The sequence below is a fragment of the Vidua macroura genome, chromosome 1, assembly GCF_024509145.1.
Source record: "Vidua macroura isolate BioBank_ID:100142 chromosome 1, ASM2450914v1, whole genome shotgun sequence".
NCBI lineage: Eukaryota > Metazoa > Chordata > Aves > Passeriformes > Viduidae > Vidua > Vidua macroura.
The window spans coordinates 118,166,484-118,193,630 of NC_071571.1; the positions used below are offsets into that span (position 1 = coordinate 118,166,484).

The following is a 27,147-nucleotide window of genomic DNA, read 5'->3' on the forward strand; positions in this document are numbered from 1 at the left end:
TTCTCTTTGAACAAATGTGTTGTCCCTCATTGAGAAGTCTTTCCTGTGTTCTTAATTTGCACAAACTCTGCTTCAGAAAGGCAACGAGAGCATCACCCCTCCAAAGAGGTGCTATAGCTTAAAGCACATGGGTAGTGTGTGCAAACTAAGTCGTTATTGTCCTGACACATTGTGTATTCCTACTGCTTAGGCTTCTGTGTGGGGGCTTTTTCTGCTGCTTCAGTTGCAAGATTAACTTAAAATGCATGAGTGGTCTCATTAAACTCAATAAAATTACTCACATGCTTACCATGCATTTAAGTAGTTTGCAGGATCAGCATCAAAATAAGAGGCAATCCAAAGACCTCTCCACTTCTCATATATAAAGTCTGAGAGTGGAAGGAGGCTTTAATATAAAAGCTGAAAAAAACCCTAGGAATTTATCAGGTACCAAAATCTTGTCTTATGCAATGAAGTTGAAATTCTAAGGTTTGACATACACTGTGTTAAATAAGTGCTTTGTATTGTTATATCTATATCATTCTGTTTGTGTATTATGCACATTACAATATTGCCTAATAGTATCTCTTAACAGCCTTTTCAAGTAATCTAGGTTGCATTTGCTTGTATTGATCTTGTATATATTATTGTGGCACCTCTTCTGTGATTCTGTTGTGCTTTTGCTTTGTAACTTCTCCCAGTAGATAATAGGAGGTGAGAGAAATTAAATGAATTTGAGTCAAAAAAAGTCAGGGGAGGATATGTAGATGTATGAAATTTGTGTTATATGTTTCTCTTTTTTTAAGCAAACATCTGCCTTAGTTTACTATTTCAGTGCATTTCTGAAACATTCAGTATTTTAAAAGACAAATCGTCCTTATAAAGGAGAATAAAAAATCACTACATGTTACAGCCACTCTTAGAACCCAAAAAGGATTTAGAGATGAAGAAATTTGTATTCTATTAGGATTAGTATTAGATTTGTGTGAAAAAGACTGCACAATATGTTGCTTTCTATGTTCTGCAGCTTAGTCATTACAGTTTGCCCTGCTACATCACATCACCAAGGTTGTGAATAGCTTAATAAATAATCTTTCTGACATAGATTGCCTTTTAATTTAGTACTTGCATTTTGAGTCCCTTTATTAGCATGGAACTATAAATGTGTTTCTGTGTTTAAATGTTTTGCCAACAGTAAAATAAGTTAGTGCATTGAATAAGTATGATCTAATATTTCATGGGGTTGTGTTCTTTCTAGCAGAATTATCACTTCATTTTACTTGTAATTCCACTTGCCTTAATAGATTTCTTTTTCAGTCCACTGAGTGATTAAGTCAGGTTGCACTGTAGATGAAAAGAAGCACAGGAGATTACAAGCTGCAGGATGATAAACAAAAGGTATGACATGATAGTTATTCATAGTACTGAAAACCAAACATAGTGTTCCAATGCTTGCACATTTTTCTGTATGGGCTGTTGGTAAATACCATTTTTAGGAGAAAACACTCCCAGGTTTTCATTTTGTGAATTGTTGAAATTTCAGAGTTCTTGGCTTTCTGCTGAGATAGTATAAACTGACATGGCTAAAGAAAAATACATTGAAACCTTGATCATGTATATTAGACAAAAGGTTGACCTTGTTGTCTAATGAAAGGTAAGACACTTGTGTGCAAAGTAACATCAAAGGAGAGAATGGACTTTGTTACCTGTTCTGAGGAGGAAGCCCCTGGAGGGGAGTGATGTAAAGTTTGACATCTACAATATGTTTTCAGGGGTGCAGTCACAGGTTTCACACAGGTCTCCCATGGGCTAGGATGGAGTGTGTCCCTTGAAGACACTGCCTCAGTGGCAATGCTGGGAAGGAAACTGTCTCTCAATGAGTCTTGCTGCCTTTCCAGAGAGGTATCTTGTGTATTCAGGGCTTCTCCTACTATGTCTTTCCATAAATAAACTAAACCTCTTTCCATCTGCAGTCCCACCTTTGCGGCTCTCTGTTCTGTCTCCCGGCTCCGGGCAGCTCCGGCGCCTGGAGCAGCACCGCTTTCCTCCGGAGACCGGGTTCACCGCTTGTTCCCAGGCGCCGTGCGCTCCGGGGAGGTGGGCCAGCCACGCTTTGTACTGCCACGTGTGAGGGATGTTGGTAAAGAGGCGAAGGAATGTCCAATTCACCCACGTGGCGGCTGAAAGGCTTTAATAGCTGCAGTGAGCCGCGGCGGAGAGACTGCGACCCGCACTCCCGGCACCCACGTGGGGGAAATGGCGCCAAGATCGGGGAGGCGCGGGGTTTTATCAGGGACGGGGCGAGGGGAGCAGGAGCCCCCCTGCCCAATGGGGACAGGCGCCGTGGCGATGACGGGGAGCAGGAGCTCTCCCGCTCAACAGGGACGTGACAGGGGCAGACCCCAGGCTCCAGGGCGAATGGGGTCGCGGGATCAGGGTGACAGGCACTGAATTCTCAGGACGGGACAGGGAGTGGTTACAGCAGTGACGGGGGGAAGCTCCAATAGCAGGCAGCCTGGAGCGAACCACCGCGGGGAAGGGGAAACACAGGGATCAGAACCCCTAATCTGAACCCAAACCCGGGATGCAACACACCTTATCAATCTACCAGCATAGAAGAAAGTTTGCTCTGGTGATCTTTTTCCATTGAGCACTGTCCACCAACTCATGCCATTGCTTTTCAGCCTGAGCTGTGTATTTTTGATATATTTATTTTATCCCTTGCTTTCCAGACAGCCATTGCTTAGGTGCTTGACTCATGGAAGACAATCTTGGCTTCACTGTGTTTTTAAGAGGGACATGGGTACTGTAGTTTTCTGGATCACCATGTTGCAGGTGCCAGCGACTCTGAGGTACCTGATGTACTATACAAACATAGTCTATTGTATATGTTGGGGGTTTGGAAAAAACATTCTCCACTTACCCTTGATGAGTAAGATCAGATATATTGCAGATGTTTGGTACCAGCACAGACTTTCAGTTTTATGCTTGAGAAGAAAAGTCAAATATTAGATTTATATTTATCTAGTAAAAAGGCACACTACAGTTTCCTGAAGTCAATGACTCTCAAAATTACCCAAATATTGAATGATATGCATGAATAATTTAAGAATGTTTTGTTAAATGTGCAAAAGTCAAGTTATCCTTGCAGTGAGACTCATTGCAAATCGCCAGCAATTTACTGCGTTTCTGAAAATCACATGCAGCAATTTACAGAAAAGATTGGGCCTGTTACTATACATGTGACATTTTCTTGATTTAAACTGTCATTCTGAAAACTGTTTACTGACAGTCAGAGTTTGGAATGAGGTTATAAAGTTTACTGAGGAATTCCTTACCACTTGAGGTTGAACTATATTTCTGCTTGGGTAGAAAAGAGCATGTAGGCCTCCTACTGCAACTGAAGTATTAATGCATGCAAATTAGCACTTTCAAGAGAAATTATACATGATCTTTTGGGACGTTCGTGTGCTGTAATAGTGTATGGTGCTGGTGCTGTGCTGACATTTTACATCTCATAAAAAGGAATGTATTTCCAACATATTTGACTGTAAGCGCTACATACACGTGCACTATAGTGATATGCAGTAGCTTCGTTTTTGGTCTCTATGTAATGGTTATCAAAATAGTTTCTGAAGATGATCTGCTGCCTTCCAGAATGTTGGGATAGAGGGGTGAATATTCATCTTTACTCTTTTTTTTTTTTTTTTAATTGTTAACTAAACTAGGAGTTTTTCTACCAACTTAGTTCCTGTTACATTTCCATGGCATGTAGACATGCAGTATATGCCATAAGGAATATTTTTCATCACTGTCTTCACTGCCTTCTCTTTGACATTCTGAGAGCAGTTTCAGTATAAGTATACAAATATATAAGACACTCACTGTAGTTCTCTAGTAACCTTCAGAAATGAACATGCACTCAGACATGCATTAATCTAGATACCCTGATGTTCCTCAGAACTTAATTTTAACATCAAATAACTTCTGCTCAGGTTCCCTCTCTTATAAACAGTTTCAAAGTGCTTTCTAGTGCAGTCACTCAACCACACCTGGCCAGTTTTGCAGGCTATTCTGGATAAGTCCTTGGTACGAAGAAGTCATTGCAGTTGAAAGAAAGCTGGTCAGCCTAAAATTATATTGCCTGAAATATTATGGATATCATGTCCACGTGAATAAACCCAGAAATTAACAATATTGAAAAGAGACTCTTTCCTTTGCCTTTTTTCTGTGAATACACCAGACTGTTTTTTTCTAGGAGATGGAAACAAAGAAGAATGTCTCATAGTGCTGCTTACTTTGAAATTTATTTGACCAATATGATTCAGACATTAAAGCAGAAAGTGATCATAAACATTGGAGAACATTTGAGGAAATGCACTGTAACTTGGAAGTTCAACATTTTCAGAAGAACCTCTTGTGAAAAGGGTCTCAGATAGTACCATATAAGAAAGAGACAAAGGAAAACATGCAGACCACTGGGATCTGAGTTACATGTGCAAGTGCATTGGAGAAGATCCAGAGACAGCTCTGTTCACCTGTATGAGCCAGGAATGCCCAGGACCTGATGAGCACTTGTGTTATAGGCAGATGGTTAAAAGAGACAATAGAACTGTGTGGCAAACTTAACAGAGATAAGAATAAAAAACAATGGGCTTCCCTGTAAACCAGACAAGCTACAGTTGTTGCAGTCAGGTGACAGTTTGGTCTTCTGGAAACAGGGACCAAGATTGGTCATTGCCAAATCAGGCATTGCCATTCCTGTTACTGCAGCCAAACTGGAGAAAGGTTTCAGCCAGCAGGCGTTTTGGGAACACATCTGACAGTGGATTTGAGTTTGTTTACATGGAATTAATGGATACTGGTGTTATTCTCTAACAGTGAATTCAGTGTTTCATATGCACTCTATTGGTATTAGTGCCCATTTGTATTAGTGTTCATTAATAGAGCTAGGCTGGGATTTCATTGCCTTCTTCAGTTGTGCTGTGTGGCATTGTCTTTGGAATTCTGCTTTTGTGAAGAATTTGGTGAGGGGGGAAAAAAAGCAAGTGATGAGGCAAAAAAGGCAAGCATCAAGGGAGAAATCATTTCTCTTTCCTCTTAAACAGCTTTGTAGGAAGAGCACACTAAACCAATAAGGTTGAAACAGAGAGTAGTTGGTACTGGGATATTTCATTAAAAATAAGTTCTTTAGAATATTCATGAAAAAATAGAGGGAGAAATAGAATGAATGGAGTAATCCTTCTGTAAGTAAAAGTCTAGCTTCAGAGGGAACCTGGATTATTCATCACACTAGACTAGACAGCATGTTGAAAAAATGTCAGTTAATATGTGGGGATCTAATTGTCTCTCGCTGATATGTTAGTCGCTTTCTCTGTAGTAAAAAGCCCCCAGTCCCTGATATTTGAAAATGCAAAATCTTAACAACACACTTTCTTGCTATGACATTTTACTGATGCATCTTTGATTCATAATTCAGTTCTAGTACCCCAGATACATACATGCCTACATGCAGAAAGGCTCCTCTTCCCTCTTGCTTTATTAAAAGCTTTATTTTTTATTTCTGTGAGGTAGGTGTACAGTCCACTTAGTTCTGTTTTCTTTGGTGGAATGTTAGTCTGGTCTGCCTGGATGAGACCTTGTGACAACACAAAGCTACCACAGTGCTAATGGTGATACAGAGTTCTGCTGTTGTTCTCCTGCCTCACACGTAAGTACAGAAATTTACCTCACAGGGTGCCAGTACAAGTTATGCAGCCTCCTGGGGAATTCAGTGATGCTCCTTTGTGGATAAGCAAGGCACAAGCGAACTCTGCCTGAAGGTGTCCTAGAATCATTTTTTTATTCCTTGCATTTCAAATCAGCCTACTCCAAATTAGTGTCTCCTTTCATCTCTGGTTTGCCTGAATGGCAACCTTCACTCAGTTTTTTCTCAAATAGGAAAGCTGTGGCAGTTCTTTAATAAATTACTGGTTTTATTTACATTTTAGCTTCCATGAGCAAAACCAGAAAATGTTAGAATTTATATCACAGGAATTAACACTTGAAGTGGTCAGTGAATGCAGATTAATGGCATTCCATTATTATGGTATTACCTGAGTTATTTCATTAGTCAGATCAATATTACACAAACTAGTTCAATCTGGCCTGTGAAATCTTTCATCAGCTTTTGATTTTTTTCACAAATATTGAAAGACAGCTTTAAATTGTATCTGCTACACTAAGTATTTTACCAGGCAGGCCTCAAGTATGGAGCATATCTGGACAACATGTTATTTGCAAAGCCATAAGATCTGACATGATAACAGAATCATTACTTTGAATTATGGGGAAGAAACACAGTTTCTTTACTCATATTATCTTAAAAAAAAATAAATCTAAACCTACTTTTCTTATTGAGAAGCACTGAATTCAAATCTCTAGCTCATTTGAACTGCTTTAAACTAGCTTTATTTCCAGTGTTAAATCTAAACAAGGGAGATGGCCAAATTAATTTTTGTAAACACATTTTTTAATTAATATTAAATACTTTGTTCACTTGTGTGAGCTCATTTGCTTTGTCTTTCTGATGCTCTACAAATGCAAGTCTCTCCAAATAACCATCCCTGAGCTGTTTGTTGTTGGTCTCCCTCTCATTTTTTGCAGTGCCTTATGCAGTTCTTGGTCACCTGTCATGAACAAACACAAGGTATTTAAACAGATACTTGTGAGTACCAAATAACACCACAAAAAAAAAAAAGGCAGTAAGTTAAATTGCTACCATATTGCCCTTTCTCATGTATAAATATTTGACTTAAAGAAAATTTGACTTAAAAATCAATTTGATTGAAACCTGTTTATTTAGAAGAACTTGGTTTAAAAAAGTTAACTGTACCATTGTGACTAAATGCATGCTAACAATACAGTTGGGGATTCTTTTATGTTTCTCAGTCTATACATGCACCACATCTGATTTTGATCTGAGCAAGGTGCAGACAACTTTTAGTGTGAATTTAGCATTCTTTTAAAATACGCTGGAATCCTCAGCTTCAAAATGTGCTGTAATAAAAAGCAATCCTGCAGAGAAGCTATTTTACTTTTAGTTTCATTACCATTTGAAATGAAAATATGTCAAAACAACATAATAAAAAAAAAATCATGAGTGAATATTTATTAATTACTGACTTGTTTGAAGATTCCTGGATTTTTGTATGTAACTAAGAAATAGAGCAGCATCTTGTGGTATTCTCTATCAATGTTTTTAAATGTGATGCTTTAAAATGTTCTGTGACACATAATTTATAACTTGTTACTGTCAGCTTCTGATTCCTTGCTTTGTTTTAGCTTTCTTTCTTTAGTGGATGCAAGGAGGATCTTATTTTATCTGCTTCCATGAAAAAGAGCAAAAATAGAACCAAGAGACTTTGTGGAAAACTCAGCTTTGTACAGACTGTTTTCTTCTATCTGTGGATTTTTGTTTGAGTATGTCAGGCAATATCTTCCCCTAGAATCTTTGAGTGCTCTCAACCCTGACATTTTATCATCAGTTTTTGTATTGGAAAATGTAAGCTGCTTTGACATCTTGCGATCAAATATTTTTTAGGGGCATGAGTCATCTGGGGTCAATTCACTTGGGAAAATACTTTTTGATGAATGAAGAAGGTTAAAAACTGCTGAAAAATATCAAAAAACATATTTCTAATTTCAGTAGTTTGGGATTATAAGATCTTTATGAAAATAACCAAATGTACCGTGAATTTTTAGGACATGTTTTAATGAACAAATTAAATAATTTTGTCATGTGTTGCCTTTGAGCATATTGTATGAACTCAGGACTTCTACTATGAAAATGAAAGAGAACATTATGAATGAAAAGCAGGATGGGGTGGTGGTTGTCAACTCCACGTGAAGGTGGACAAATAAAGTGGTTTGAATTTAGTTTGTTATTATCTTTATCGAGACTTCCATTGCTCATTTTACCCAATCAGTAAGCTTTGTACACAATACAAGCATGTGTCTGAAGATAGGGAGAACACTATAAATTCATCAGATTACTAATTTTTTTGAAAGTGTCATATAGGACTTCTATGTGAAGTACATAGTACTTCATAGACATACTACATAGCAAATTAAAACAATATTGGCATTTTCTACCTAAATAACAGGCTTATATTACATTCTGGAGAAGAGAAAACAATCAAGAAGATGCATAAGTGGAATCCCTGAGTAAACATGTTTAAGTTGGGACAGGTTTGTGAGGGGTTAAGGGACCAGGAGCACAAGCTTTAAGGATACTGTTCTCTAGAGACCATTCTTGGTCACAATGTGGTTCCTGATTATGAGCTATCCCAAATCATGTCTTCAAAATATTTTTCCAAAGTCAGTTTTTTTTTTTTTTTTTTGGCTTAGAATTCCTTAATTACATACAGGTATGATAAGTTAGTGTTTGGAGGGGTTAATGTTTATTTTTATAGAAAAAATTTTAATGCTTACTTTTAGAATAGAATGGAATAGAATCTTTTCTTTGGAAAGGACCCACAATTACCACCTAGTTCAACTCCCTGACCAATTCAGGGCAGGTGAAAAGTTAAAGCTTGTTGCCAATGGCATTTTTCAAAAGCTTAAACACTGACAGGCTGGGGGCATCAACCGCCTCTCTAGGGAGCCTGTTCCAGTGTTTGACCACTCTCTCAGTAAAGAAATGCTTCCTAATATCAGGTCCAAACCCCCAGTGGCACAGATCTGAACCATTAATAAAATAAAACAGAACCACAAAAACAAAAAATAAAGGAAATAAAAACCAACAACAAATTTAAGAAACAAACAAAATACCTCACAAACAGGAAAACAAACAAACAAACAAAAAAAGCCTTGATAGTTTCAGTGTAATTAGATTCACTTGATGGAATGATGTGCTCTCACTTCACAGACACATCTACATATATGAAACATAGAGGGAAAATTTATCTGAAATTTGATCTTATATTTACTCTATCAAAAGTAGCCTTTTTGAATATGGCTAACTGGGAGTAAGATGTTTCTGGATTTTTCATAATCTTAATTGAGAAAAATCCATTGGTTCTCCAATTATTTTCTAGCAAGTCTTATTAAGGCAGATGTTTTTTGTTGCTTTTATGGAATTTTTCATTCTTTTTTCTGGTGATTTGAAGTTCAAGAAAGTTCAGTCAGTTTTAGAAGACTTGGGACTTTTGTATTTTATACAGTTATTTTATATCAGAAAATGTTTGATATAGCATGTAAAGTCTCTTCTGGGGCATACTAAGAAGCAGCCTTATAACTGTTACAGCTGAAAGAGAGTGAAGAATATAATTTTAATTTTACTAGAGTGTCACCATTCCCACCCATCAAGCTACTGACACTCCTTTTCTATACTGAAATTGTGGATATATGAAAATGTGGTCCTAGAAAGGCTGAAATTTACATTTTTTGGGGGGGTCAATGATTAAAATAATGAAAGGTGTAAGTTAGTAATCTGAGAACCACAAGATACATTTACCTGAAAGGTCAGGTAAATGGAGGAGCTGGTGCAGAAAGCTGTGAGGCTGGGCATTAATTCCAGCCAGTTTCTTGGTATTGATTACACAGATTGCAAGTGCTTATTTGTAGGCCAGAAGGCAGATACAGCTCTTTGCAGATCATTTGTCTCCTTTTGTTTCTTAAATTAATATCACAGATTTGAAAACCTGTGGTAATGAAATTGGCCTGTTAATTAGGCCAGTCTTTAGCAGTAAGGTTTTGATGTCTTATTGTTTTTCCAGCACAGTTAACAGCAGCCTTGTTAAAATTCATGCTCGTTTTTCTTTTGCAAAGATGCCTATCATGGAAATACTTATAATGATGTGAGGAATAAACACATTCTGTGCTTGATAATCAGTTTAATGTTAGATTTTAGGGAAAAAAAATGCTGATTTTCAAAGTCACTTTTTATCTGGATGTCTTTAACCTGCTGTTTTATACAATTGCATTAATATCTTACATGGGAAAAAATATGGTTTTTTTTCTTTATTTTGAACATTAGGCAATATTTTGAGTGGTACTGTATTGTGATAATTTGATGCAGCTTTCCTTGGTACAGTTAGTTTTTTCTGATTATTTTGCAGGTTTTTTCCAGAACAATGGAAGAGATTACTTACTATTTTTAAGTCTAAAAAAATTAAGGCATAGCCAAGAAATGAGAGGAGGAGCAAGGATGCCAATGAAAGATACACTTAGACTTTTTGTTAAGTGTTTTGTGAGGAAGAAGTTCTGTTTGATGTACATTAATTTTCTTGTTTGACATCTGCCTTGAATTAGAAGACAACTATTTATTTTTTTTTCAATTTTCTAGTAGGTTGTGACTTCATGATAAAAAATAAATAATATCATTTTGCTTTGTGTTAAATTCTGAAGTTAGCAGTAGAAATCAATTATGAAATCCCATCTGTGTCGACATTTCATTCTGTGTGCTGTGTACAGCCCTTGCAGTTCACACTCAGTGATGTAACCTTTCATTACCCTCTCATATTTGTATCCTTTAGGTCACTTAAATTAGTATTGCTTCATTTTTGTAGATTTTTATTGAAGTGAATGATATTTACATCAAACAGAGGCAAAGCTTAAGTCAGAAAACAGAAGTGGATTTATTAGAAGGATAAGTGATCCCTCTACAGTGTTAAGTCAGAAAACGTTTTTACATCATGAAATATTGCATGTTTTGAATCTCCCCCAGGAGAGCTGAATGCAGTCAAGTGCAGAAGGTATAACTGGTCACATAGACAGATAAAAAAAGCATTTTGAAATCATTCTTTTTTTCCCCCTCTGTGTGCTACTGAGATATTGTGATCTTCCTTTAGGAAACATCCATGATACTATGTTATTTTAAAGCAGCTGGAAGGGGTAGAAAATATTGTTGGAATTTAAACATAGTTTAAATAAACTACTCAGAATAAAGGAATCTGTTAGAAAATGCTTTTGTAAAACATATTAATAAGCCTATGACCTTTTCACAGCCTATGGCCTTAGGTATACTCAAAGATAAATATTATGTCTGTCAACTCAAGTGAGGAAATAAGCTACTTATTCTTTCCTTGAACAGCTAAAGAATAGGTTTCCATACTTGGCTCACATTTTCTGAAAAACATTGTGATTAAGAAGATTGAATAGATAATCTCCCTCAAACCTCAGTTTTAAATTATTTTAAAGGTGCTATAGCAGAAATTGCACACTAGGTTTAACTATAATGATTTCTAAGTTTCTACTGTACATTTTATATTGCTTTTTCCACATTCAAACTTTTCTACTGTTTGTAAATCATAGAAGATTTCAATAAAATCTCATATTTGTCTGTCAAAGTAACTTTGCTAATTTAAAGTTCTGTCTCAGTGGCATTGTTCTTCCATTTTTAATGAATCTTTACAGATGTCCTAGTTTCCGTATTTGCTTTATTATTTTTCCTCAGGATTTTCAGAGGAATTTTTCCTGTTTTTCAGATATACTATAGTATAATGAGGCTCTTGGATTACAAATCCTTTAGCTGTGATCCAGGCAATGTGAGACACACCCAGCTGGTATTTCCTAGGCCAGCCAGGTGAAGCAAATATCTCAGAAAATAATCCAGGAACAAGTAGTGTCCAATGGGACATCCTGTTAAGGGTATTTCCATTTGTGAGCTAACCAGTAAAAGGGGGCTGGATTAAGGAAAGGGAACATAAAAGATTCTTAGACACCAAGTGCAATCTTTTGAAAAATTCGTGGTCCTGTCATTGCTCCTTCATAAATTAAGCAATTTGTTACATATCCTGTGATTGTGTGATCCACTCTTGTGTTATTTTGCCATATCATAAAATACACAAATGTTATGATCCACATACCGCATAATTGTTTGCAGTTGTGAATTTTGATCCTAAATATTTTTTATGATCTTACGAAACCCCCTTAGTCATCTTGTCTCTTTTTTTAACTCCTTCTCTCACTTCAGCATTGTAACTGCTCAGAGACTCTCACTCAAGACATCTGCTGTATAATTTCAGGACATCATTCCACCTTGCACAGCAGAAGAGTGACGGTGGTTTTGAGCTGCTTTGTGCAGACTGAGATTTTTATTTCCAGAGAAGAACCAATAGAGCATCTTAAAAAAAACCCAAAAAAACAACAACAAACAAAAACCAAACCAAACAAAAAACAAAGAAATGCAAAAAAAAAAACCAAAAAAACCCCCAAAAACCAAACAAAAAAAAAAAAAAAACCAGCAACAACAACCAACAAACAAAACTTTTAAAAAAAATTAAAAACCCAACAAAAAAAAACCACAAAGAGCTGAATCCATTTCATATAAGCAATTGGTCACAACTATGTGAAAAGTGCTTGCAATAGTTGTGTGCCATCTGTTCTTAAATTTAACTGCACAGAGGGTCTGCAGATAGATCTGATAAGGTTACAGCTGAGCCTGGGTAATTATACTGTTTTATAGGACTATTCAAGTGTTGCATTGCTGTAAAGGAAAACACCTTTTTTTCTGTATTCAGAGATAACTGTAACCAAACCTCCAAGAGAAATTGACTTTTTTCAGTACTTTCAATACTGAGTTAGAGCTGGAAATTACAAGCTATATCTTTGCAGGAAGTGCTCCAAGTACATAACTTTAATTCTTTCTCCTGATTCTTAGCCTTCTTTCACAATAGAGATATGGAAAATTATAGCTTGCGGCATTGCATTCTTCTTGCCCTGCTCTGAGGCAGCTCGGGAGCCTGGCTAAAGGCGCTGCTTCTTGGCCAGACCAGGGCTACCGCGCTCTGCAGAGCTCTGGGGTTGAGCCTCCGGCATGGGCTGCCGTGTTCTGTAACCGACGCTGGGAGGAGGTAAAGAGGTGAAGGAATGGCACACCCTGCCTTGCGGTTTGCTGGAGAGGGTTTATTGCCGCGTGGTCGCCGCGGCGGAGAGCAGCGTCCACTCCTAGCGCCCGTGTGGACAAGATGGCGGCGAGACAAAAGAACCATGGGATTATATAGGGGGCGGGCAGACAGGGGTGGAAGCCCCCTCGCCCAATGGGGACAGGCAACAGGGGAGTGACACGGACCACGGCAACCAACGGGGAGACAACAGGGGTGGATACAGGGATCCGGAATGAATAGGAACACGGGGATGGGGTAACTGACACAGAACTCTCAGGAATGGACAGGGGGGCGGCCACAAGACTGGCATGGGAAGGTTCCAGTGGTAAGTGACCCGGAGCGAACCATCACAGGGATTATGGGGGTACATAGAACCGGCTAACTAACAGTTATTAAGAACCCCTAACTAAACCAACCTGGGATGCAACAATAGCTCATCACTTTTGAGATAAGAAATGAAAAACAAAAAGGAATTGGCATGTTAAGGCATGGCATATTTGATGTGTGTTGGGGAAATATTAAAAGCACTGTTCTCTATCCCAGGGTCACACACAGCGTGCTGCGTACAAGACTTTTCAGCTTTGCTTGTGGGCATAGGAAATTAAAAACATAAAAATAAAACCTGGACTTTCAAAGAAAGTGAAGGATGATGTTGCCTACTTCTCACTGTGTCAGTACTGTTGCCTGTGGACAAATATGGCTGGGATCACAGTTTTCAGATGTAGCTCAAAGTAATAATGTTCCATCTAGTACGTTCTGGGTTACAGCTCTATCTCTGACCTCATTGAGGGAAGGGTAAATGTGGAATATAAGAATAGTTTTTCCTACTGTATCATTATTTTTTTTTCAACATTTATGCTACAAAATGACTGTTTCACCCTGAATTGAGGCAATGTTTAGAGAAATTCAGAGCTGCAGTAAGGGTATCTCATATAATATTATAAAAAATGAAGTATTTATTATGATGGGCAGAGCTTTGTATGCCTTTGAGAAGCAGTCCTGCAAATACTAAGAATACCTTTAGGTGATTTTCAAGACAAGTAAATGGAAAACTAAGAATTTCCCAATGAAACAGCACCTTTACTTGAAATCTGATCATTTTGACCCAGATGTGTTCTACAGCTTCTCATAGGACTAAAAGTGCAGCCTTGTGTCTCTGATTCTCCTTTCTGATCTGGAGATCTGAGGTGAACACATCCTTTATTGAACCATGTTCTCCATTCTTGCTGAACCTCTGTGACCCTGTGATCTGTAGTCAGCTGAAGGAGGGAGAAACAAAGTACAGTTGCCATTAATATCAAGATGATATTTCAGAATCCTTTCTTTTCCACTCCAAATTGTTATCAGAAGGCTGATAGTTATGTCTGTGTGAGACTTTATTTCTGTATATCAAGGCTAAGATGTCACTAAACAACAGGTATTTTTCACTCTCCAGGAGTAAACAGAGCACCCCTATAAAAACAATTTTTAACAGGAACGTTTAAAAAATATGTTTGAATAATTCTGTATGTAATTCAGTTTAAGTTTTGTCACCTTTGTTTTTATTTATCCAAACGACTAGATAAAGCTAAAATAGTAAACAATCTATTTATTTCAATTGTATTTACATCATCCATATCCATATGGGACAGCTTACAGAAGTGTGACTAGGTACAGAAAGTCATTATTTGCTGGAACAGAGCCCAGCCATTAGGGAGTCATTTTTAACACTGGCCAAAAGCTAACGAACTGCATTTTAAAACGTACTTTTTCAAATGCAGTAACTGGCACCATTCTCAATGCAGACATTAGGGAAAAAAAAAAAGGTATGTACAACACATCATCCATATAGACACACATATTTTCACTATATTAATACAGCATTAATGTGTTAAAACTATTTAGTAAATTTGATGAAAGAATAAGATGTGGTAAAGATTTTAATAACATTTTCTGGTGTGTAGTGCTGCTTTATAGGAAGCAGAAGCAGCCCTTGTGCACTGCTCCCATCAGGTGAAGTCTGGAGTGCCTTAAATAGGTGAGAGGTGTATTGTACTTCCTCTTATGCCAGCTAGAAAAGCTTGCTTTAGCATCAAGAATGAACTATTTTGTGCTCTGTAAGGTCATAGATAGCTACTATAGCAAATTTTAAATTTTTGTATTGTTTATTTTTTCCAACAAAAGGTTCATCTCCTGAATGAAGCAGCAAAAATAACTGACCCCCAACTCCCCCAAAGTTTCAGTAGTTTGGGTTTCTTTGGAGATTTCTTCCTCATTCTAGATTCACGAACTAAGTGCAAGTGGTATGCAAATGTGTCTGCTTTTTTTTTCAGTCATCAATGACCAGTGCAAGTAACCACAACATGGGACAAACGGGCTCATGGTGTAAACTGCTAGTGCACAGGTGACACTGCCTCAGTCACAAGGACTGTCTGCAGCAAGACAGAACTTAAGAACAGATAACTAAAAGTATTCTTGTTTTTATTCCATACAAATGCTATATAAAAGCCCTCAAAGGGAGCTGGTCTCCTCCTAGGGGCAGATACAAACCCAGTTTTTGGAAGAAAAAGAGTTTCTGCTGCCTTGGACTTCTTGCTTTAGTGTGCTTTGAAAAAGATATATTGGATGTCAAGCACCTTAGACACTGAGCATCCATTTAGTGGGCTGAGAATAGTGGATTATGCTGTGGCATACCTGCACTGTGTGTCAGAGGAAGACACTCTTGTGTATCACTCAGTCAGTAAGATCTGTCTCCCAGGAATCCAAGTGCAAGGGCATTATCTTTCAGCTATTACAAATGGGAGAGAGGGAAGAAGATTGCAGGGGATCACATCTTTCATTCGTGTTATAGATTAAGTGCCACCAGTCAAATGCCTTGCAGACTCCTTTCTCAAGCTGGGTTCAACAGCCACTTTCTTATTTGCTGGCTCTTATATTATTTCAGCTCTGAACAGATATATAAGGATGCTGATTCCATTTAGTACCTCATCTGTAACAGGGGAGAAAGCCAAAAGGAAAGGCAGAAAGATTTTCTGCATCACTCCTGGATGGATGCTATGGGTAATGAATCAAAAGCACAGAAAGTAGACAGTTTATGAGACAACAGAAAGAAAATTGTTGAAGTTGGTGAGACATGGTTTTGCCTTTTCAATGAACAGGTATGACTAGACCTCTTCTTCTTCCTTATGAAGGGAAAATAATCTTTCATACTTTGACAGCTGCTGGGAGAAGTCTTTTTCACTTTCTAAAAGAGGAATGCTGCAATATCACTGTTCTAACTGGGTGAATCAATTGTCCTTTTTGCTTCAAAACCTGGTCATCATGCAACTACATGAAAGGGACATATGTACAAATCTCCTGTCACACTTGGTAGTAAAACAGAGGTACCACGTGGCTGTTTTGTTTCCCTGTACTGTCTTTTAAACAACCTTCAAACTAGATAGTAAATCTTGTGTTAAAAAAATGAGTGACAATTAATAATAAATGCTATCAGAGAAAGAGAGAGTTAAGGGAGAGAGAAAAGAGGAATTTTTAAGCTGGTCTAGAAAATAACTTAATCACACAGTAAAACATTTGTCTAATACACCTTTATTTTGACTTCACTGCAAGCAAGAAGGAATGGCCTACAAGGTTGCAAGGCTGAGACCACCTTAGAAAAGGCTTTATAGTGCCATAGGATTCACATTTTAAGGACAGTAGCTATTTTGTATTAGCTTGCAGAACAAAAGAAGGAGGGTATTTATGCCAAGAAATATTCCTTCTAGCTGAGTATCTGAGGATTTTTTGACAGTATTAAGAACAGTGTATAAGGTTGCATCATTAATTCTTATGGTCATAAAGGTTTCAAATCTAACTTTCTCTTATGGGCTGCCTTGGAAAATCCCTGAAGGACACTGAGATTTTAATTTATATTAGTTACTATATCTTAACACTCACTGTGCAAATCCTGAGTCCCTAAAATATATGAATTAATTCAGTTCACTTGCTACATACTGATACCCACACTAAGAGTTAAACAAAATTAGATAGAGCAGCAGACTGACTTAAATTGTAGCAAATTCCAAGAAAAGGCATATATTCCGAGAAGTCCTTCAGCTTCTGCTAAATAGGTGCATTAACTCTCTCAGTAAATATTTCTGTGTGTTTAACAATTTCATCCTGTGATTTTTAAGTAGCACAAAGTCTCATTCCAATTTCCCTGAATGTCATTTTCTCATCAAGCTACTTAGCACAAACCAGCACAGAAGGAAATGTGCTATTAGGCATTACTGGATTACTGATGAGTTTTTATTGTTGCGATTAGCCTTTTTCCACTAAATCTTATAGCTGCAAAGATGAATGTAGCCTGTATCCTACAACACAAAGCTTACTCAGCAACTCTTAAAGAAATCTGACTTCCTGGGGATGGAATAAGGTTTATGCAATAGAAGTTGAAGCTATTATGAGCATTAAAAATTTAATGCCTACAGAACAGTTTCTGCAAATGTCTTGGTGTCTGGCACCTTTTTTACTGCAAGTTACCAAATCAAACACTGTAGGAACCTAACTCTGTGCAAAGATGTTTTTTTTTATTCTAGGGAACTCGAGGTTGAAGAAGAGGAACTGACATAGTTGAAAGCTCTCTGAATATTATCTTTTAATATTCCCTTCCACCTCTCCGTCTCTTTTAGATCTTAGACATGGAAGGCTTCTCTCAAATGTAATCTTCACTCTTATGTTAGAGGTTAAGATTTTCTGTTAAATGATCTACACAGGGTTCCACTTCAAAGTTCTACAGATAGAAGACTATGAGAATCTTTTAAACTTTTGACATATTTTTTTAAGATCCAAGAGTATAAAACCCTGAGCAACTTGGTCTGATCTCATTGCTGACCCTGCTAGAAACAGGAGGTTGGCTTAGAGAACCCCTAATGCTCTTTTCAACCTGAAGTATCCTATGATCCTATAACTAATTCAGTATCATAATTTCTCTTTCTTGCAGTCTGATTATCAAACTTTGTAAAGTGTGCTTCTATGAGTTTTCATATTGTCCTTGTCTCTTCAGAAATTCAGAGTAAGGGAACAGTATTAATTGCCATGTTTAAGAAAATGCCTTCTGTAAATACTTTTGGTACCAGCTGGACTTCCTGGAGAAACTGTTGTGCAAAATTTGTCATGGAAGAACAGGTCCATCTGTGATTTTAAGCATTCTCTTCCTAGACTTCAGATGCTCCCAGGAGGAAAAAAGAAGGAAAAAAAAAGCTAGCTGAGGCATGCAAAATTTCTCTTATAGCAATCTGAAATTATAGGAGAATCAGGTCCCAGTGGTATAGGCCCATCTATGTGAAGCTTTTTCTCATTTCTTCTGATTAAAGCTTCAAATCAATTTCTTGGTTTGTGGGTTGATTTGTCTCTCAGCAATTGAGTGAAATGTGTTCTTCAGCCTCTCATTAGGCCATTCTTCACAAAATTGCAAGAGGCCAGCTGCTACAAGATCAGCTGTGACTGAACAGGAGAAAATTATATGGGATGATGTGGAATGATGTCTATTGCCTGAAGCCATCAGCTATTACCCAATTCTACTTGTGCCCAGCTACTGCAGTGGTTCTATTAAGAAGAAAAAAAATGATTGGCTTAGGTGTGATATCTGACCTTCTCACAACCCAGTTTGCCATTCTGACAAAGGGACATATGTACAAATCTCCTGATATCTGACCTTCTTCTCACAACCCACTTGCAAGACCACTCTCACAGCTGGATACCACGAGCTGCTTTTGAGTCAGACCATGGCAATCAGCTTATGTGTTCCCCTCAAAATAGTGTAAAGCACTTGGTCATAAGCCTCAGTCCATACAACTGCAATTTGTCATTTGGAAAAATAAAAAATAAGCCTCCTCAACCACATCTTATTATTGAGTTTGACTGTAGCCATCAAGGGACTCAGTGGTGACCAAAGCAGTGCTGCCCAACTCATCTAAGCTGCTGGAGCTGCTGTCCTGCTTCCTTCTGGTGTCACCACCTTTGGCACTGGCCAGAGCAGTTGGTGTGCCTGTGTTTGTGCCACCAGTGAAAGAATTGTCACTTTTCTCTGTTTTTCACCTAGCTCTGTGAGCTTTGTGGTCCACACTGCAGGTCTAGGGATGATTCTGGATGTAGGTGAGCACAGAGCTTTACCTGCCCCTGGTATTTCTCCTCGTCAGAGTTGTGGTTGTTCTTTCATATCTCAGCCACTCTATAATGGACAGGCTTGTGCAGGGAAATATTTGTCTCTGTGGCAACCCCATCTTCCCATCTCACCCTGAACTTTTCCTATTGCTGGATAATCCATTAGCAACATCCAAATAGATGAATAGCTCTCCTAATTGTTTTGTTGCTGGCACAGCGCAAGACAGTTCCTGATACAAACATTGTAATAGTCATTAGTTGCATGTTCCTCATTTTTCTCATTTACTGATTAGACAGAGTGGCAGAAGTTCTGCACAAACAAAGTGTATGTTTTTGTTGATGGTTTTAAAAGCAGAAAACAATATTGGTCTTAATCTTCTGCTGCTTGATCTGCTCTTGCTTATGTAAAATGGGGATTATGATACCCTTTCATATCCCAAGGAAGTTGTGGAGGTAAATTTAAGGCATACCTCATTGATCAACATCCAGTATAAGTAAGTAGATTGTTTGCAGTAAATATTATGTGCTACATAACAGGTATGAAAGGAAGGAGTGAATAATTATGCAAATATTTATTATCAAGTGCATCATTTTTTTGGGGGGGAAAAAGACATGTGCATAGAATTGAATTTTGTTTCAAACTGTAGACGCACAAAGGGGCCAAGTAAAGGCTTATTAAGCAAATTTAATTCTTGCACTTAGAAAGTTTTTATGCTTGATATTGCTAAATTGAGGTGCTTTAGGCTTCTATGGATGAATTTGGTAGAAAGACTAACCATAAATTAGGTTGCTTACTGACTGATGAATGTCAGAAAGGAACTACTGTCTTTTAAAATAGCACTAGTAAATAATACACTTTGCTATTTTTGGGGTTTATGAAGCGTTGATGAGATTTGTAGGAGCAATTGTTATTTTAAAAAATCACAGCAATTTATGGTTGCTAATTACTCTCTTGGCACTGCATGTATTTCAGATTAATTGGAATGTCTGTACTCAGTAATGAGGTCCCATGTAGTTTACAGTGACTGACAACATCTTCCTTTATCTGGAAAATTACCCCACTGGAAAATTTGTAAACAGGGCAGTAACTTTTGGCAATCAAATTTTCAAAGTCTTAATTGATACAGTAACTACTGAGTTATGGTAAAAAGATCAGACAGTTCCAGCAGTTAATAATGACAATAAAAAGAAGTCCAAAGGAATTGTCATGAAGGTATAACTTTCACTCAGAGAAACAGAGAAACTTAGTATTCAGGTAGAGACTGATTTATCAGGATTATACAACATCATGAATTAAAACAGCAGCATTTCTCAGAAATTTATATTTATCACTATTTTGCTACTGTACATCCATTGAAGGATGGATGCTGGAAAAGCAATCCTTTCATCTCCATCTTAAAAAAATGAGAATAAATAATAGTAGGTGTCAATGACAGAGAGGAATGTGTTGTAGTGTGCTACTAGAATTTTTCAGAAATGCTTTTCTTCTGTGTACATGTATGTGCATATTTGTGCATGGGATTTTTTCTTTGGCAATTTCTTGCCTATTTCTGCAATTCACTTAAAAACAGGATGCATTTATCAGTTAGGACTGATAAATAATAACTTACTACAGTCTTTTTTGTCAAAAAAAAGGGAAATGACTGCTGGTGGTAGAATTCACTATTATTTGAATTAGAAATCAGGTCTTCCTAGCCACAGCATCTTTTCCGGTGTTGGACACACAAAAAAAATCCAACCACCCAAAAAAATACCAACCCAGACCCCATAACCTTGTCACTTCAGCATTGCAAAACTGAAGCCACACTTAGTAGCTCTGTCCATAAAAAAAAAAAAAAAAAGCTTTTTGTGAGCTAATAATCTTCTTACAGAAATCATCAGTTAACAAGGAGGTCTTTTGCAAAAAGTATATGGATGCAAATTTTCATGCAGTGTTTGGAAAATTCATACATTAAGTCTTTATTTTGGTTGCCTCCCATTTCCTTATATTATGCAGTTAGTTGATTGTCCAATCAGTCAGAATTGTCTTGAGGATTTCTTAGATGAGCTCTTGAACTAAACCAACAAAGCTGTAACATTAATGACCAACAGATATAGTAGTTTATTATCTGCATATTTTTTATTGTTTCAGTGTTCAATTTTATAATTTCTCATTGGCTCACCTCTCTGCTTAACTGCTGATTAGAACTTTAGGACTGAAGTTACTGCAAAATTAGCAGATATGCCATGAGCAGTACTTGCTAGGAGCACTTGCTAGGAGTACTTGCTAGGAGCATTATTGTTGATGCTCGAATTTAATTTGGAATTGCCTTTTAAATGGAAAAAGCATGGATATTTACACTGGTGTTTAATGGGACTGAATTAGTCTCAGAGCACAATTCTATTCTATTGATTTTTGTCAGGGGACGGGGAAGAGACGACTGTTCTGGTGATTAGTTACACGTCTCCACAGCACTTCAAAGCTAAACTGTGTGTAAGGCAATGCTTGCTGGCACACATTAGTTACGAGAGGTTCTGCCTAAAAGAGATAACAGCATGCAGGCTCCTTTCAGCTGCCCAATACCCCAGTGTGAATCAGGACTGTGGATGAAACACTGCTTCCCATTTCCAGGGCACCTCTGGGGAAATTCGCACTTCGGGGGTTGATACAAGAGCAGTCCTTCCTTTCTCCAAAGCCTGGCTTTGTCCAAAGGGTGCAAAAAAGAGCAAAACTCCTCACATGCTTGTTTATAGCTCTGTGCATCTGGGCAAGGGCTAGGGAAACAACACTGTTCATTATGCACCAAATGCTTCTTTTCTCCTTGCTAGCAGCACTCTGACCTTGTTCAGGGAGCTCAGGAAGAGTGAAACCAGAGGTGCTGTGTGACTTTGTGCACAGTGGCTAAGTGTGTCAGTGCTTTTGCTTGCTGGCAGTTCCCTTGCAGGCAGCCAGAGGAACCAGGGAAAGGGATGGTGTCCAACTAGGTCAATCTTGTCACCCATTTTGTGCCTGTGTAATCATTGTTACCCAAATCAGTACATATCTGTAGATAATACCTTTTATCTGAGTAATTTGTGAGATAATTCTTGAGTGGCTATGCAATGTGAAATGACTATATGTGCATCCTTTAAGTGAAGTCTGGAAATGCTGCTGTCATTCTGTATTGTGAAGGACCCAAGGATTTTTAAAGACCAATTATTTATTTAGATTTTTTTTTTGATATCTTTCAAAAGAATTGAGTCCATTACTATCTCAGAATTATTGGTAAGACCAAGTACTGCTAACCTAAACAATCAAAAGCAATTAATCAAGCCCAGAAAAATAATGAGATTTCTAAATAAGATATTAATTCTATTAATTTACCTTTAGATTTCTCAGATCTCTAGATGTCCTCTATAATAATGTCTATAATAACAAGAAATAAATACTTGCATTTTGAGCAAGGTGCAGTTCTTAAGCATTCTTCTGCTGCAATGGTAGCAGAGCACTTTAATAGAATAAATATAATAAGATATATTATACATTAGTAATATAATAAATGTTTCAACTACTGATAAAGTACTGGTATAACTCCTGGTAAGAGGTTACACAGGGGACTAAAATAAGCAGACTTAATGAAAAGAAAATAGAGTGGAGTTTCAATAAGATGGTACCTTATGACTGCTGAATCACAAGGAACTTGTCAGATGAGTCAGGGAATGTCTCATTTTGCCTCAACAGTAGAGTTCTGTCCACATGGGACATTGACAGAAACAGATATCAAGGAATTGCAGGGATCAGCCATTGTACACTTTTAGCCTGCAGACAGCTCCAAGGCTCCAATGACTATGCAGCACTGAAATTAAAGGTTTACAAACAGTTCTGTTGTCCTCAGGGTCTAGGTGAAACCATTCATGTCCAGAAGCCTTCCCTGAAAGTGCCAGAGTCTAGCAGGAGAGCTGACTGCTGAGCACTTCCAGCACAGAAAGTGTTCCCAGATGAGCAGATAAACAGTGCCAACAGGTCTTTTGAAGGTGCAATAAGGAAAGTTTCTGAGTGGTAGTAATTAAATAATGGGATCATTAACTTAGGTATGCGCGCTTCTACTGAGAGGCATTAGAGACACCATTGGCAAGCTGCACTTCGTCCTTAAATTTTAAAATTTCTTGTCAATGGCTTGATTTGAGTATTACCTCAAAGAAATTACCAGCTTTAAACTCAGATGAAAATTAAAGCAAAACTCGGCTTTAAACTCAGATGGAAATTAAAGCAAAAATAGCAAAATCTTTTAAGAGGAACTAATAATGTAGCACATCCTTTGTCCTTCATCCTTTGAGGTTTATAAAGATTACCTCCTAGTGACTTTCTAGTAAAAGAATTTTTTTAAAAAAATGTTTTTCACACAAGAAATGTCTGATTTTCAGGTCTAAGCCTGTATCAATCATTCATGGTTTATTAATCCTTAGTTGTTATTGCTTTCTTGCCAGTGCCCAATCTCTTGATTAAAATTTTGTCTACTTCTTTATTTGCAGCTGAATTGGTATGTTGTTTTTTTTTTTTGAACGTTGAAAATTATCAAAACTAGAGAAACTGAGGGTTTGAGTTAATTTTGCAAAATACTGAAAGCTATGACTAGTTTGGACTCTTGAATGATCTTAATCTCTTATTAGTTTCTTTAATAGTTTTCATCTGACTATTTTCCCTCAGTAGGCTGTCAACTTCATTAGTACCCATCACCCAAACTAATCAAGTGGAGATAGGTCACTGCAAAATAATGAGATTGTCTTTTCATTTTGCTCAAGTACTCCTACTCTTCCCAGGTTATTTTAGAATTTCCTACAATTAAAAACCTCTTTTTATACATAGTGATTTTGAAAGCTGAAAAGTAAAATTATTAATGTTATTTTAAAAAGATGGAGATTGGGGCATTTATGTAAAATGACAATGCTTCATCTGTTGCTGCCTCCTTGGGGGTTCCCAGTCTATGGAAGATAATTGAATCATGTGGAACTCGACAGCTGAAGGCATTGGAAAAGAAAGTAATGTCACCCTTTTAGACATTTCTTTTGAGAACTTTAAAGTGAGAAAATGAGTGAAAGATGTGTTCATTACCATTATGATCTTAAAGAGAAAAAATTACTGGGTTTATAGGCCATAGGGGGAGATAAAGCCGTGTTTGTGTAATACATAGTACTTCTAGGAATATGTAGTTGTTCAGATGCTTGTTGTCTTGATGTTACCTTATATATCTTTAGCCTTGCAAGAGTATTCTCTTTGCAAGAGCATTCTGGTACTTTCAGATAGATGTAAGATTAACTGACTGGCTGCTGTAAATCTTTTTAACCAGTGCAAGACAGCACATCCCAGAATTGCATTTATGAGAAAACAGTGGATGCCTTAATAATGTGAAGATTTTGTGTCCCTGTCACGGTTTGACACTGGCGCAATGCCAGTGCCCCCATGAAAATACACCTTCCCAAACAAATGCTGTGAGATGTGATCAGGAACAGAGCAGAGCAGGCCTAAGCTTAATAACAAAGGGAAAAAAACTTTATTAAACTACTACTACTATAAAAAACACACACACTAAATCCAGGATGAAAGCCTTCCAAAACATTCCTCCTCCCCCCCCCCTTAATTCCAACAAAACCACAGTGAGACACAACTTGGACCCTCAATCAGGTTCCCACCCTTCAGTTAATCAATACTCAGTCTATCAAGGGAGAGAGAAGTCTCTCTTGCACCACAGACCCCCCAGGAAACACAGTTGCCACCTCCTGTGTTTCCATGTCACACATGGCAACCGCCCGGAGAAAATCTGCCAGTGTGACACTCTCCTTTCCATGTCACAGTGCTCTCACCACCGTGCATGGACAGACTGCCCATAGGGCTCCTTTAAGGATGCTTTGCCAAGGACCAAAAGAACAACAGTTCAGTTTCTTGTTCTGGGACAACAGTCCCCCCCATTTTTCCCTCCCCTGGGGTCAAGGGTCTCAAGAACAGATATCTTCTTCTCCACTCCTGCACTTGCAGCTGCTGAAGCAGGTCACTGCCACTTTCGCTCTTTCTTGGCTCCAACCATTGCATGCCCCTAAAAATGCAGTCTCTGTTGCAAGAGAGATTTGTTCAGTCTATGGCTATACAAGAAAAGTCCAGCCAAAAGCCACTCCATCATCTTCTCCCACCTAGAATTCTTTTCCCCATCTTCTTCTGCTATCTCAGTCTTAGACTGTCTCCTTTCTCTTCTACATCGAGGAGGAATGGTGTTTTGCAAAGCTTTCCTTTCCCAGGAAAAGGTTAAAAGTCTCAGTCTCCCAGGACCAGGCCGGCTGAGATCTCACAGCAGGCTGTGGAACTCCCACACTCCAGGGCTGGGCACTTGTCTCTCCCCGCACCTCTGTCTTCTCTGCAGCGATTTCCAGGTGCCTCCAGGCTCTCTGTCTCTTCCTCTCCGGGGGGGCTGCCTGGGACATCTCAGTGTTCCTCCATCCTTCGGTCCTGGGGAATGGGGAGGCGGGGGGGGGGGCCTGGTTCCCTTCACCCCCCACCCCCTTCTCCCGCTGGGGCTCCAGCCTACCTCTCCCAGGCCACATGGCTTCCCCTCCCCATCCAGCCCATGCCTGGGCAGGGGGGTCTGCACTGCTCTCTGACCTGAACCAAAGAGAGTTGCCCTGGGCATTCTTGCTTTTAACCCCCTGTGTTCTCAGAGGCGTGCCCATGCCTTCAGTGGTCACTCTAAATGCCAATATCCAAACCTGACCACTGATTGGTTTGACTACCAACTTCCTGAAAAAAAATCACTTCCATGTCAAACCATGACAGTATCCCATAAATAGATACTGTATTGCTGTTCTATGAACATCTTGTTCATGGAAAAACAAAAGGATTCTTGTTGCTTTGCTTTGACTTAAACCAAATAAAAGAAACAAAGCAGGAATCCCCAAATGACTATTTTCTTCTCTAAAGCAATCATCCAAGAAAAGACACATTGTATGCTTTGTTTCTTCCAACATTTGAAATAAAATAAGTAGCTTGGCAACAATCGTGCTTGTTACACTCTTAAAAACCAACTGCAGGTCTTGTGCTTATATGAATAGCACCTTCTGCATAGAATCACAGAATGGTTTGGGCTGGAAGGGACGAGGGACCTTAAGCATCATCTAGTTACAAACCCTCCTGCCATAGGGAGGGATGCCATTCATGAGATCTGGTTGCTCAGAACCCCATCCAGCCTGGCCTTGAACACTTACAGGAATGTGGCTTCCACAACTTCTCTGGGCAACCTGTTGCAGTGCCTCACCACCCTCATTGTAAAAATCTTCCTTATAGCTAACCCAGATCTACCCTCATTCAGTTTAAAACCACCACCCCCTGTCCTAACACAATGAGCACTGCTAAAATGTCTGTCCCCATCTTTCTTACAAGTCCCCTTAAAGTACTGAAATGTTGCAATACAGTCTCCCCTTAGCCTTCCATATAGACCATCTTTCAGCCAAACACTTTAATGCCTGTCTGATTTCTGAGTTACTGTTAAATCCAGGACATTCTTGAATTCCTTGATGAATGGTCTCAGCAATGAAATGTGCCAAATACAGAGCAAGCAAATAAGATAAAGTGTTTTGCCTGAGCAGTGTATATGCTGAAGCAGTGGTCCCTAACCTTTGCTGGCAAATAACCAGTAAGACCAGTGATGCATTGCAGTAAGAATCATCTCTTGCTCTTCCTGTGAGATTCAGTTTTCTTTGTTTAAACCTCCTTGCTCATGAAATATACCAGAGGGGTTCCTGGCTATATGCTTTTTAGCTGAGGACCTATCAGCAAATGGCTTATATGGTTATGCTAGAAAGATTATACTTGTCACTGATACCACGAGCAAATATTTCCACCCTAGATCAGGACAGTCCTTTCTCTGAGGATCCCCAGCACTGCTTTTCTGTGTCTACATTTGCAAACAAACATGCCTTCTGAGCATTGCCAGTTGAGCTATACCTCTTGCTGAGGCAAGTTGTTGGCAGCAGTCCTTTTCTGAGATGAGCTCCTACTCCTCCTGTCATTTTACAATTTTATATGTGAGAGCACAGACAGTGTAGCCTCAAGGTCATTGAATTCTATCAAGTATATTGTTTGACTGTGTGTGCTCTGGCAGAATTGGTAATTATCACATGCTATTGTTCCACCATAGTAAGGGGCCGTAGAGTCATGAAGTACAGCTGAGCA

At 38.3% G+C, this 27,147-nt stretch overlaps 1 protein-coding gene and 1 long non-coding RNA gene across 5 annotated transcripts in view; both read left to right on the plus strand.

The window, feature by feature from the left end:
- The window catches only part of NKAIN3 (sodium/potassium transporting ATPase interacting 3), a 341,572-nt gene that overhangs the window by 183,769 nt on the left and 130,656 nt on the right, over window positions 1-27,147 (plus strand). The gene's annotated exons all lie outside the window — the stretch shown is intronic.
- Window positions 5,703-10,406, plus strand: LOC128817873 (uncharacterized). Its single transcript, XR_008440321.1, has 4 exons — window positions 5,703-5,801; window positions 6,625-6,667; window positions 8,124-8,208; window positions 10,080-10,406. It is a non-coding gene; the product is annotated as an uncharacterized LOC128817873 (long non-coding RNA).